The sequence below is a fragment of the Pinus tabuliformis genome, chromosome 6, assembly GCF_031772625.1.
Source record: "Pinus tabuliformis cultivar Carrire ecotype Pingquan chromosome 6, CPIR1, whole genome shotgun sequence".
NCBI lineage: Eukaryota > Viridiplantae > Streptophyta > Pinopsida > Pinales > Pinaceae > Pinus > Pinus tabuliformis.
Window position 1 is genome coordinate 414,591,678 of NC_142292.1, and position 14,733 is coordinate 414,606,410.

Below are 14,733 nucleotides of genomic sequence, written 5' to 3' on the forward strand. Positions count from 1 at the left end.
TGGTTTGGTGAGTATATCTGCAACTTGTTACTTAGAAGGAACATACTCCAACTTGACCTTTTGTTCAAGCACTTGTTCCCGAAGAAAATGATATTTGATAAGTATATGCTTGGTCTTTGAATGCATGACCAGGTTCTTTGAAATGCTGATAGCACTTGTATTATCACATAGAATGGAGATAGGTGTTGTACAAGTGATTTGAAAATCCTGCAAGGTCTGCATCATCCAAAGGAGGCTAGTACAACAAGATGCATCAGCCACATATTCCGCTTCAATTGTAGATAAAGCAATCGAACTTTGTTTCTTGCTGAACCAAGATACTAATATGGAACCCATAAAGAATGCACCACCACTTGTGCTCTTCCTGTCATCCACGCTTCCGGCCCAATCTGCATCTGTATAAGCATGAAGTGTGAGATCTGTATCTCTAGGATACCATAAGCCATAGTTTTGAGTTCCTTGAAGATACTTGAAAATTCTCTTCACTGCCTGAAGATGAGTTTCCTATGGATTTTCCTGAAATCTTCCAACTATTCCCACTGCATGCATGATGTCTCGTCAGGTACCTGTCAAATAAGGTAAACTTACAATCATAGATCTATAGGCTGGCTGATGCAATGCTGCCGACTCATCATTTGCACCGAGGCTGCATCCTGTAACCATGGGGGTACATACTGGTTTTGCATCTTCCATGCCATATTTCTTCAAGATCTGCTTGAGATACTTGGTTTGAGACAAAAAGAAATCGTCTTCATTTTCTTGGATTTGCAAACCAAGAAAAGTATGTCAGTTCTCCAAGCAAAGAAATTCTGAATTCCTTCTGCATCACCAAGGCAAAGCTTTGACTGATAGCTTCTTCGTTGCTGCCAAAGATAATATCATCTACATACACAACAAGTATTAGCATTTTGTCATTTTCAATTTTTATATAAGGATTGCTATCTGCTGATCCTTTTGAAAAACCTTGTTGATGAAGGTATTTTTCCAAACGGTAGTACCAAGCCCTTGGAGCTTGTTTAAGACCATAGAGAGCCTTTTTCAGTCTGCATACAAGATTTGGACAATTCCCAAGAATGAAACCATCTGGCTGCTCAATGTATACTTCTTATTCTAAGTCTCCATTCAGAAAGGCTGATTTCGCGTCCATTTGAAATACTTTGAACTTCTGAAAGCTTGAGAGAGCAAGGAACATTCGGATGGCCTCATGTCTTGCAACAGGAGAAAAATTTTCTTCAAAGTCTATTCCTTCTTGTTGAGTATACCCTTTACAAACAAGTCTAGCCTTATTTTTAATTACTTCCCCATTTTCATTCAACTTATTTTTGAAGATCCATTTTGTCCCTATGACATTCTTATCTTTTGGTCTAGGAACCAACTCCCAAGTGTTGTTCTTTTCGATCTGCTCAAGTTCTTCATCCATTGCCTTGACCCAGCATTCATCTCTTCATGTGTCTCATACATTTTTTTGGTTCAGAGGAGGAGAGTAATGCCAAATAGCTTGAAGCTTCGGCAATTGTTCTTCTTGTTTGTATGCCTGCCTCCTTTTGCCCCAAGATTTGAGATTCTGGATGATTCTTTTGAACATACCTGGATGGAGTCTTCTCTTCTATCCTTGTCTGTTCCTCTGGTGCCTCTTGAGGTTCTTCTTCATCTTCAGTCTGATTTGGAGACAAGTCTTCATCCTCTTCAATATTTTCATAATTACTTGCCTAGGAATGTTTCCTTTTTCATCAACCACCACATCAATGCTGTCAACAATTCTTCCAAGTCTTTTATTGTAACACATATATTCTTTGCTATGGGGAGAATAACCAAGGAGAATGCTTTCATCTACTCTAGGTTCAAGTTTTCCAAGTTGTTCATCATTATTCTTAATATAGCATTTGCTTCCAAAAATTTTGAAATGCTTTACCGAAGGAGTCTCACCATACCAGAGCTCATGAGGAGTTTGAGTGTTGTTCACTCGGACATTTTTTTTGTTGAGAATAACAACCGCAGCAAATGCAGCTTCACCCCATAAGGTTGCAGGAGTTCCAGACTCATCAAGCATAACACGATCCATTTTTTGAACCATTCTATTCATCCTTTCCACCACTCCATTTTGCTGAGCAGTCCTAGCTGTAGAGAATTCCTGTCTTATTCCATGTTATTCATAGAAATCGAAAAATTCATTTGAGGTAAACTCCCCTCCTCTGTCAGACCTAAGGAACTTAATTTTGTGATCTGATTCGCTTTCAGCCAAGGCTTTGAAAGATTTGAATTTTTCGAATGCTTCGTCCTTGTGTTTCATAAGTCCCAACCAAACCATCTTAGATAAGTCGTCAATGAATAATATAAATTATTCTTCTCCTCGAGGTGACCTTGTCCTAAATGTACCACATACATCTGTATGGACTAGTTCAAGAGGCCTGCTGGCTGATCCTTCCTTCTAAGGGAAGTTAGTTCTGGTTTTCTTACCAAACTGACATGATTTGCATATGGTGTTGTCCAGAATTTTGATATCTGGAAGACCACGAACTGCCTGGTATTTGCATGCTTTCCTTATTTGTGAAAAGCTTAGATGCCCCAACCTCAGGTGCCATAACCAGTGTTCATCATCCTTACTCAAATAGCATTGTTGTTGTCCTTCTTCAAATATGTATAGATTATTTGGAGTTCTTCTGCCTTTAATCACTGTTTTTCCTGTATCAAGATCACGAACACTACATCCATTTGATCGAAATATTACCTCGGTTCCTTGATCACACATCTGACTGACACTCAGTAGATTATGCTTCAAGCCATCAACATACAAAACATTTCCAACTTTGACCTTTTCTTTCAACTGAGCAGTGCCTTTTCCTTTTATGGCTACAGGGGTATCATTTCCAAAAGAAACTTTCTTTCCCTTTTCTAAAGCAGTATATGATTCAAGTTTTTCTTTATCACCTGTCATATGCTTCGAACATCCGCTGTCGATGTACCATTGATTTTCCTGTCCTTCTGCATAAAAAGCTATCCCACATCTTTCTGGTTGTGGTTCCTTTATTCTCCATGTTCTAGTACTTGAGGCTTGTTCCTTTGTTTGCCAAAACCTGCTCCTGCATTCAAAATCTTCATGACCAAAGTTATTACAAATAGAACATTTAATTTCATTTTCAAGGGCCGAAAAGTTGTTATAAGTCCTTTTCGTGATCCCAGTCATATTTATTTGTTTTTGAGCTTCTCTAGTCATGATTGTCTTATAGGCAACACATTAAGCTGCTTTGTGGCCAAAGTTATGGCAAGAGAAACATTGCCCATTCAAGAAACTTTTGGGATTATGAAATCTACCTGCCAAATGATTGTAGTTTCTATTGTCATCCATTATTGAGGCAAATTGAGAAGATTTTACCTCTGGCTGGTTGTAGCCTTTTTTCATCCTTAAGGTGGATTTCCCCTGATTTATTTGGTAGTCTTTGTTTATTCTTGATGTAATTTGTCGTTGTTTTACCTGGTGATCTCCATTGGCCTTTTGCTCATTCCTTCTTGCTACATTGAGATAACCCTTTGAGGTGGATGCTTGAGATGTTTCTCCATTATACCCTAGACCTGTCTTGATTAGTGGAGAACGTTGTACATTGATAATCTCATCCAGAGTTTCAGATCCTTTAACAAATTTAAGATTAAGATCCTTTGTTTTCTCAATTTCTTTTCTAAGGCAAACAATTTCACAATCTAACTTCTCAAGAAATTTTTCCTTTCCATCAAGTTGAAATTGCAGAGTATCAATGATCACATTCTTTTCTTCTAAAAATGTCTTGAGTCTAGAAATCTCTTCATAAAAGCCATCCACATCTATAGCATCCATGTAACCATCATCTTCAAAAGCCATTAAAAGTTTATAGTTATTACCTCGTTCATCTTCATCATTATTTGATAGTCCATCACTGTCTTCATGAGTGTAATAGTTTTTCTTATTTGCATTATGTTTCTTGTTCCATCTAACAGGTTCCATCCCCTTTTCAATCTTATCCTTATGAGGACATTTGGCAGCATAGTGACCTACTCTTCCACAAGAAAAACATTTGAAAGGTAACTTACCTCTGAAGCTTCCAGTACCCCGTTGAATATTTCTGACAAAATTTGATTGTTCTTCTTCTTCTGACACGTGTCCTGACTCATAGTACTCTCCTTTGCCTGAAGCCTTGAAGGCAGCTTCTCTCCTGTCTGATGGACCTCCTTTCCTCATTTCATAAGCAGTTAGAATTCCGTGTAGCTGTGACATTTTAAGGTTTTGTAGATTCTCTTTTTCCTCTATTGCAGAAAATTGAGATTGAAACCTAGGGGACAAAGATCTTACAACTTTTTCAACCACAATAGCCTCTTTTATTTTTTCACCCAAATTTTTCATACAATTAACAATCTTATCTACATGAAGAATTCATCATTGTACATCTTGAGATTTTCATACTGAATTCTAAGGGTTTGAAGTTTTGCTCGTTTTACCTGATCATCTCCTTCATAGCTCAGAACAATCTTGTCCCATATTTCTTTTGCGGATTTATACTGGATAACCTTCATGAATTCTGATTGAGATAGACATCCTAGAAGAGTATTGACCGCCTTTGCATTTGTTTCATATTTCTTCTTCTCATCCGGATCTTTAGGAGTTGCTGATGGAAAAGATTAAAGATAGGCAGTAACTCTTACCTTCCAATATACGAAGTTTGTCCCATCAAAAATCAGTGGCCTGATTGATGCTTCTCTCTCGTAGTTGATCATGATGATAAAATTTCCTTCAAGCGATCAAGCTTCTTCAGAAGGACCTGCTCTGATACCAATTGTTGGAAACAATACTGAGAGGGGGGGTGAACCAAAATTATCAAATTCTTTTCAATTAATTTATTCTTCAAATATTGATCATTAGTTTGTATGTCAGTACCATATAATAATGAGCAAGAACAAGAAAAACAGATAATCACACCGAAGAAAACCAGATATAAGGTGGAAACCCAATGTGGGTGAAAACCACCTGCTGCAATATGTCCCTATCTTCTTTCAATTAGAAACTTCTTTTACAATGATTTTGTACTGGTGTAGTCCTTTACCAGTATGCAGGCTGCAGCCTGCAGAGAGCTACAACCCTCTATCATTTTCTTGTCTCTCCTGGAAGGGAGCTACAACCCCCTTAGCTCTTTTACTTTGTTAAGGACCACGTTTCATTAGTTTTCAAACTGGATCCAAGAAGATCAAATAATCATAAAGTACATGTGAATCACCCAATCTCCTTATACAATCAACCAATGAATCACCCAACTTCTCAGAATGATGTAAACAGAAAAAGTAATACCAGAAATCTATACCCAGAACTCTACATCAATAGATAAAAGGCAGTCAATAATTATATCAGAAGGGATCCACAACTTCACCAATAGCAGCCTACGGATATCCGCAGTTCGTCTGTGCCTTGACTGCGCAGATCCGCACCTAATCCGTCTTGTGCTCTCCGTACCACTGCGCTTAGCCCTTCGGTGGAACTGCGTGCCACTGCTCAGATCTGCACCTGCATTGTCTTCCCGACTGCGTGTCTCCGCACTGATCCTTCTACTTCTCTGCATACCCACGCACTGAACCTTCTGTCGCGTTAAGTACCTCCACACCCGCACCTTCTGATGCGCTGCGTACCTCCGCACTGTGCCTTCCTCTGTCCTGAGTACCTCCGCACTGTGCCTTCCTCTGTTCTGCGTACCTCCGCACCTGAGCCGTGGATCGCCTGCGGACCTCCAAATAGACCCAAATTAATAGTCCACCAATGTACCACAAATTGTCAGATCCACCGATCTGATCACGCGCCCAAGAGATCACGCCCTATCAACAGATCGGCCTTCCACGCTTTGATTTATATCTAGCTTTTAAAATCGATTACCAAAAATTTCAGAGCTTAGGATATTCAAATTTTCAAAAGTGACTAGCCAAGTGATCTCCTTTGCTTTTTATAGGCAAGCCCTTATTCACACCATGGGAAAAAACCATCGAAAACCAATACAAGGGATCCAAATCGAGGTTCAATACTTTAGATCCTATACCACGGACAAAAACCATAGGATTAGGATCAGTGGGCTAAATACCAAGGGCAAAACATAAGAAACCCCACGTGTGCACACTTCTCTGTATTGGAGTGAGTGAATTGGGGTCTGCACCTTCTGAATGGAGCACCTGCGGATATGTACGCACTTCTTGGTCGTGGGTCTTCACCTTTTGAGCACTACACCTGAGAACCCCTTATTTTCAATCATTTTGAGAGCCTGAATAGAGTTTTGCCACTTCAGTGGGTTTCCATCAAGTACAACACCTGTGCCATAGCACCAAACCTGAATCATAATGCCAACAGTATCCATGTTTTTGGATCCTTGCCATCAAACTTCCTCATATCGAGTTTTGGAACATGGTGGGTCTTCAATCCAACATTAGAGTATATGAAATCATGATTAAAATTTTTTTTTTTCTCACCAGGAGTTTCCTTTACTACCCTTTTACCATTAGTGACCATTTTTTGTAGCAAGTTAGTCAAATTTATCTTCAATTCTTCCATCTTATCATCCATTCCATTCATCTTAGCATCCATGCCATTCATATTAGCTTCCATATTAGCATCCATGCCATTCATCTTAGCTTCCATCTTAGCATCCATGCCATTCATATTAACTTGCATACCATTCATATTAGCTTCCACGCCATTCATCTTGGCCTCATTTACCTTTAGTGAGTGTGAATTTTGTTATACTTGGTTTTGTCATTTTGATATATGATGTTGCATTTCTTCCTCTTCTTCATGAGTCATGCTAGAGATTTTAGATTGCTTGCGAGGTGTTTCCATTTTCCTTCTTTGGAGCATTAAGTAATGCTAATAATTCATCACTATGTCCTTTGAACTCCTTCAAACTATTTTTCAAACCAATCTTATTCATAATTTAAAAAAAAAATACACACCTTTTGTTTTTACTTTCTAGGAGCTCAATATTGAATCTATTGTATCTCTATAACTGTGAATCTCTAATATTTGAAATCTCACCCTGGCATAGACCTTTAAGTGCTCTTTCTAACCCTGCAAGTATGATCAAGATTGGATTCTCCAAAGAAAAGTTATGCCAAATATCCAATGGTGACCTCATTATAGACTAGTTCAGTAGAGAAAACTTGTATGACGTGCCACGTGTCACTGTTTCGAACTTAGTACTTGAAATTGATACACAAAAAACTATAGGCTGTGTTCTTTCTGTAAGTTCTGACAAAATTTCAATCTAATGTTCAGAACAAAAGTTATGGTGGTTTTCCCCAGGTCACTTATTTCAAATGTAATTCGGGAGTCTACAAAATCCCTAAATTCATCAGATCATATCTCCGCAAATATAGAAGGATGATCTTTGACATTTGGACCCCAAGTTTAGAATGATTTCGACTCAAATGGTGTTTTTTTTAGCTTCTGAAATGTTGCATAAAAAAAGTGATAGCGCAAATTCCACGTTGGCCTATTTGGAGCAGCGAACCCTAGAATCCAAAGCTCTTATACAAAATTTTATGAAACTAGCTCACAAAAAGATAGAAAAGATAGATCAACACCTTAGAAATAAGCCTCTTCAAGTGGGCAACCTCCTTTACATTACACAAATGAACAGTTCTTAGATCATTCAAATGAAAAAACCTCCTTTCTATATATAGGAGTCTAAGGGGTCACAATATAACCAATTCGACCTAACAATACTAATATAAAGGCACAAAAATAACAACAGAGGGATTCTATGGGGCACAATAATAACAATATAGGGGCATAGGGGCACAAAAATAATAATAAGGGATATAATGACAATAGTAATGGGGGAATCAGTAATATTATAAGGACCTAACATTATAATTTTTTGGTTTTTTAGATTTAGCATTTGTGAAATAATTGAAGGTTGAATGATAGAAATTAAAATGTAATATGAAATTCAAAGTGTGAAAATGACATAATTAAAACTAAAATATAATATCAAATTCAAAGTGCTAAAATGGAATAATTGGATGGAAAATTCAATAAAAAATCCACAGGAGTTAATTAATTACGCCACATGAGATGATAGATATGAGATGATTTCATGACATAAACGTAGTTCAACAAAAGATATAGACATAGGTCAACATTTTTAGTCTTTAAATAATTTTCATTTTTTTATTTATTTCAAGCTAAAAGTTAATTTAAAGGTCAACTAAGCACATAAATGAAAGTTTCAAAATACCTTAAGCATGGGCTTATCAATTCATCAATGAAAGTATTATTAGGTTAACATAAACACTCAATATTGTTGTACCTAAAATAAAGTAATAAGCTAAGAATTTTTTTCATTTAGAAAAACAACACATGCATGGGCTAACTACTCTAGTAATTTGGTTAAAAGAGAATAAATATCAAAATTACCTCCAAATATTTTCTATGTGATTACATTTAATGAACCTCAGAACACAACATATTTAATAGATTGAGTTTGATAGTTCGGTGGACTCAATTAACTCAACTTATGTATTCTGATTCAATTAGAAGGGTTAATCTGATCAAATTACCTTAGAACCCCTTATTGTAATGTGTAGGGGCCTTACCATTATTTCATCATGGACATAATGTGTAAGGCCCTTACTAGCAAAGGAAGATCTTGTTGTAATATTTTACTGATGCCAAAGTTGGGGGGGAGGGAGGTGTGTAAATTGAATAATGTGTTAGGAGCCTATCCATGGTTGATTCACTAATTATTAAGGGAATGCATGATTGAAATGGCCTGTATTAAGGGGATACCTATATAAGTCAAGGGAAGCACATACACACATAAAAAAGTGTATAAGAAAACTAATTGGTCAACATGTTATATATGGTTGGGCACAAGTGAGAATGTGATTTAAAGTAACAAACATGTGCAAGTGAATGATATTTAAAGCAATAAGCATGTGTAAGGAGCAATGTTGAGGGGGTTTCAAGCATGATTTGAATTTTTTGGTGCAGGTTAAGATCTGAAGCATCGAAGGGGTATGAGGCACGAAATATACAATCAGTATAAAATTTTAGGTAAACCTCAAGCATGCTATATGAAAAAAAAATTGTAATTTTTAATTCCTTTTGAGCTCCTCTATGAGTTAATGGAAAAGATCCATTTTTAGAAATTGATGCTTTATCAAGCATAACCTTAATATATTAGACATTTTATACTTGATATGTTTTGACTTAGCTCACTATCCCAATATCTTGTAGTTCTTGGTAAAATCCCCTCGTGACAAAGGTGCTTTGGTGTAGCAATTTAGGGCTAAAGCCCCTCGAGATATGACACATGATGACATTCTATTGAAGCACATGTTTGTGTATCTATTGGTATCGTAATACTCTAAAGTTCCCACTCAAAACTCTTGGTCATATTGTGCTTAAATGTAGACCTATGGACTTGATGCTATTTGCATTAAAGCATGTTTAGGCACAATTATGAATATCTTCCAATGTCCAAATACCCAATAGGCTTCCAGTCATAGCTCTTTGTCACATGCTTCTTAGTTTTTACCCTAGAGCTGAATTCATTAACATACCATGTTGGAAACCCTCTTAATACTAAGAGGACTGTGAATGTGCATCAAGGATGATTTAAACAATTAATTCCAATTCATAATTTCATTTACTTGGCATCCATGGACATGAAAATTTGATAAAATACTATGTAAATAGAAACATAAATCAAAACATGAACCATGAATCAACACCATAAGTAGTGTAATGAAGTTGTTGAGCCCACCTAGGAATTTAACCTCTACGACCCATAAATTTAAAATTTTGGGTTCATTCCAAGTTAAATGCTTACCCCTCCTTGTAGATCTTGTCTTCTAAAATTTACTTCGGCCATATTACTATTCGGCCATAGTACAAATCTAATTGTTTTACTAGTTCTCTTATATAGAACCTTAGATTAATTAACATTTCTGATGTATGTGATCGACCCTTCATATTTTGATGATAGGTACGCTATCAAACTTTATGTGTAAATCTCTAGTAGCACTAGTGGACAGTAATTTCATGATCATTGTAGTAATGAGCCTTTTATTCCCATGCATACTAGTTATACATGCAACATAGATACATAACCCATTAGACATAAAATGGGAGACGTTATTTCCTCAATTGTTGAGTATGCATAAGGAGATATCACTTTTATAGCATTATGAGCATACCATATCTCGATAGTGAATGTAATAAGATCAATTAGGGAATTGATAGTCATTTCACATAATCTCAGCTTAGACCATGTTAGTATGTATATAATTCCTCCCATGCTTCCACTACTAACTCTATTCTTAGATGTAACAATGGTCATATGTATAATACTGCCATCACTTTCATATTATCACAGGTAATCTAACTATGTGAAATATGCTACCCTACATGGGTATTTAACTGTCAATCCTTTTAATGTACTTCTATAGATAACTTAACAGTAGAAAGCCACATGCAAGTTGATCATAAGAAATCTAACATTGTGACACTAGCATCAAAAGCTAATTACCCTGATTCCCCATTTCTCATATACATTAAAGGTCACATACATAAGACAACAATTATTTCCATACAAATAACTCCTCATCTATACAATTGAGCTATATAGGTTAACCATTTCAACAATAGGAAATAAATATAGAGATAACAAATCAACCATCAGCATATCAGAGCTAAATAATTTAACTTCATAACAAGTAAGGATTAATATAGAACCCATCCCATGCGAGTGAATCTCCTATAAAAAACAGAAAAATAAAGAGAGAGAGAGAGAGAGAGTAAGAGTCATCATACAAACATTCTACACATTTGACAGCAACTAAAACCTCACTTGGAGGGAGAAGAACCACCAACAAGCCATGAATCACCTCTGATTCCCACCGAGCCGAAGATCTTTCCAAGTATCAACTATCCTCAATTGATCAATGCACTGGGTATTTAATAACCTCTTTCATGATTTAGTCACCAGTAGTGGCGTCCCGCTTTATGGGTTTTCCCATTTTCATAGGTCTTTTATGGAAAATCTCATCTTTATCTCCCATGATGATTTTTTACATAAAATCTTGCCTTTTTCTACCACAAATCATTTATGTCCGATGGATATTTATCTCCCATCCATCCAATGGATATCCAATCCATCCCACCTTATCTAGAATCACATCTAGAATCTTATCATGAAACATTAATCTCTATCCCATTCCTCATGTGATTTGGAAAGCATATTCTCTTTGTTGGTGCTCCACCTTCCAAGTGATTTATTTTATTAATTTATTTAATAACAAATCTTATTTTCGTATTACATATCACCTAGCTTTCCTCAACTAAGGTTTAGAAAATTTTAACCCACAAAAAAGGGTATCAAACCTAGATTTCCTCAGCTTAGGTTTACAACATTTAACACTCAAGGGAGGATATCACACCTAGCTTTAACTTAGCTTACGTTTACAATAGTTTAGTACACAAGCAAGGGGTATTACATACTCCCCCACCTTAAATTTTACGCCATCCTCGGTGTATCACTGCATGATGTCTTCATTCAAAGGTAGATGGTTTCTGAATCAATAGCTCTCATGGCTCTGCCATCTGATGCAACTTTTTTGATGTATGTCCTATCACAAGGAGTTCTCACAGCTCCTCTCCTTCCATAGATACATTGGTCTCAAGGAGTGCTCTCCTTTCATAGCTACCTATCACATTTTTTTCAAACCATTTGTGAGAATTTATAGATGGAAAAGCTTGACTATGATAAATGATCTATTACTTAATATTATTAAAGCAGTTATTTATTATCAATTATTTTATCTCAAGAATGCATGTTCTTTACTTTCATTCTTTCAAGCCTTTCTATTCTTGTCGAACACCTTATTCTTGTAGTCTCTCTGCATACAGTACATTAATTAGCATATTTTTCACATTAATATGCCTCCAAGGTAATAACAGATTAGTTCATATAACAATATATATTCATCATATATATATATTCATCGTTATTGTATGTATGAAAAACTGGGATTAACCACAGTTACTTATACCAAACTTACTTTCCTTCTTCTGGGTAACCTACAGGTTTTTTTACCTAGCTAGACATATATTCAATGACTCTATGCATACCTGCAGACAAGGTATGTTATACACACCAATACACATTTCATTTTTTCAACCTTGTAGCATATGTAGTCATACGGTCCCATATGTATTGTTGTACATAGTCCATCTGTGGTACAACCTATAATACCATCCTCATGGTATCACCTGCATGACATAAAATTTATCCACATATTTTTCCACCATGTTAGTATCATACCATCATTCCTTATTCCTTAACTGTGTTCAGTTTTCAAGGAATTTTTATGATCATTGGTCATCTATGTAATTGAGAAAGTTTTATATCAAGAGTAAATCAATTCCAGCTGTCATGTGGTTACAATATCAATCGCATAGTATTGTATTCATGCATATTTTCATCTTAATCATACCTACTTCTTAATGTTATAAAGAAAAATATTAACTCATACCTTTTGAAGTTTAATACTCATTAGATCATTAATTCACTTCGTATGTTTTACGTTTTCCCCTTTTATGACCCAACAACATGTTGGCCCTGTATAATTCAGTTTAGTTATGCATGAAAGTTGTTACTAATTTCAATCCTACACTTCTTGTATTTGTAAGTGTTTATGATCTCAGGGTATTTACATGTTAGCTCATCCTTAACATTAAGTCACCATTTACCAAAAGATGATTTACCTACTTATGAATGTTTTTTGAATTACACAAAATTTCCTTATGTTGTCTAGACATCTTATCAATGCAATCCAATAAGAGGACCTCCCAAAATTTCTTGATACCAATTGTGTACTTTATTTATATGATATCAATATGTTTTAAACAGATTGTTGGATACCATTTAGTTGACTGAGTGGTCTATACCATTTGTGCTACTTCGTCAATTAGTATGGTTTGTACTCAATGATACTTCTAGGGTCCATTATGCATATTCATCGAAAGATGCATATCTCTTCGAAATTTGTTAAAGTTAAGTTTCCGCTTAATCATACTTTCTTCTAACTGAAGAACAAATCACATTGTAAGTGGATGCATTAAGAAAAGTATTAATTTGAACCACAATTTGTACACTTATATAGTCTTCTACTATAACCTTCAATTTTTCTTGTCTAGCATCACTCTTGACTTAGTCATGCATACCTTTCCTATTTACTATTGGTACATAACAACCTAAGAATGTCTCCTAACAAAATATAAATTCAATAAGGAACTGAAATCCCATTCATGGAGGAAGAACCAAATTCTTACATGCTATGCATATTTGTAGGCATTGATAGCAACATTACACTGATTTTACAAGTCACAAGCCACCAATCCTTTCTCAACACAACTATCACCATCATATAAGCAAAAGAACATACAGTCTATCACAACACAACAGCAAATCCACATTACTTTACCAATATAATCATTAGGTCGATCACATTATTTCCTTCTACAGAACATACTCCTCTTTAATAAGCATTGGGTAACCAACATCTTTATGATTTTTGAGAAATAAATTTTACTTTCTTTCAACATGTAAGAGACTATCAAGACCAGAATTCATGAAGAAGTGCTTACATGGAAAATTTGTATGACTCATTAATATGCAACTATACTTTACCATTTGATAATACAATATTCTTACAAGTCTTATTACTGAACACACATGTGCTTGCATCGTAAAATCATATCTCATTAATATGCATGGATATTAAGAATGTTCCTCTTCAACATGTTTATATTAATGACTACTTAACGAGACTATGGTAACAACGTGTAAAACTATCCATGAAAAGACATAGGTATATATATATATATATATATATATATATATATATATATATATATATATATATATATATATATATATATATATATATATATATAGTCCAGATACGACCATGGGCTTCCTACATTATATAATCCTCTTTTCAGGTATTAGGTGAGATTTGTTTTTATTCACCAATCCTTATTTAAATCTCTTACCTAATATAGTTTTCCACATGGTTCCTCAACCGGTACATGTTATGTTTTGTGTTAGAGGTTTTAAGCAAAAACTTTCTAATTTCTCTTCATCATTCATAATACCAAATTTTCCCAAGTTTTCCTCTAGTTGCTATCATGCATATATGTATAGCCTCACTATTCAAACTTATTTTTTTTATGATGACCTATAATAATAATAGATAAAAAAATTAAATTCCTCACTTAGGAGAATCCTCCATAAAAATACTTATTAGCATGTTAACTCACATATTACAAAGCGAATACACGGCTTTTGGTGAGGAAATAATAGTGATAAGCCCTCACTCTATTACAATTTCTCCATTAAAATGGAATTATAGTAATGAATAACCATATTAAAGGAGTCTTCTCTCAACGCACAACTACCATTTGTGCACAACCTTTGGCATGATATGAATTATACCTTATTATCTACAGTGCATGTACAAATTCTTATGCTATGAGAGTGGGTGATGTTCACACCATCATCACAGGTACCACCATATCATACACCAGTCTGTTATTTCATTTATCTACACTGTGATTATTTTTATGTGTTCCCCAGAGTATGATTCATTAACCTCAAATTCATTTTGAATTATAACGTACCACTAATTAACTCGATCCCCGATCCCTTTGCTCATTATTTTTGCGCA